This window comes from Myotis davidii, unplaced genomic scaffold, assembly GCF_000327345.1.
Source record: "Myotis davidii unplaced genomic scaffold, ASM32734v1 scaffold1514, whole genome shotgun sequence".
In the NCBI taxonomy this organism is placed as follows: Eukaryota; Metazoa; Chordata; class Mammalia; order Chiroptera; family Vespertilionidae; genus Myotis; species Myotis davidii.
The window spans coordinates 66,085-66,969 of record NW_006285654.1 but is presented as its reverse complement, the minus strand read 5'-3'; positions in this window follow the sequence as shown (position 1 = coordinate 66,969).

The following is an 885-nucleotide window of genomic DNA, read 5'->3' as shown; positions in this document are numbered from 1 at the left end:
GTGACTGAGGGTGGCATCGCAACCTCCCAATCTGCCCTGCTCTGTGCATGACAGGGGGCGGCACCCCAACTCCCCAATCGGCCCTGCTCTGAGCCCGACCAGGGGATGCACCTAGGGATTGGGCCTGCCCTCTGCCACCGGGGAGCAGGCCTAAGCCAGCAGGTCATTATCTCCCGAGGGGTCCTAGACTGTGAGAGGGCACAGGCCGGGCTGAGGTACCCCCCTCCCCTCAAGTGCACAAATTTTTGTGCACCAGGCCTCTAGTAATAATAATAATAAAAAGAAAATGATGCCCACACACATCAGAGTCAAACTGTTGAAAACAAAGTTCCAGAGGGATAAAAGGAAGAAAAAAGATAAATAACAACACTTTTTTGAACTAAGTAAAAATTAAAATCTTGTAAAATTTCTAAATTTCAATGAGAAATGAGAGCAAAAAATAAGGAAACAGGGTCCCAGAAAACATCAAACTACTATATCCACATCTACCCAAACTTTCCATGAGAGATAAATAATATTCTATTTTGTTTAAGTTATTGAATTTTATGGGATCTCTTTATTTAGCAGTCTAGCCTAGTTTCTAACTAATAAGTATATAGAGAATTAAAATAATGAAACAAATCTAGATTTAATTAAATTTTATAATGAGAGAAGGAGAGAAGTGAGAAAGAATGGGAAAGAGAATACATACTCTACTATGATAGCCTACAACTGGTCATAAATTCCCTGCAGTAGCTCTCACCAAAAGGTGAATCAATTTCTTCACTCCCTGAAACTGGGCTGGCCTAGCACTTGCTTTGGCCAATAGGAGACAATGCAAATGGCACTATCTGAGGTTTGAACTTAACTCTCAGCAGTCTTCCAGCTGTGTTTTGCTCTCTTGCT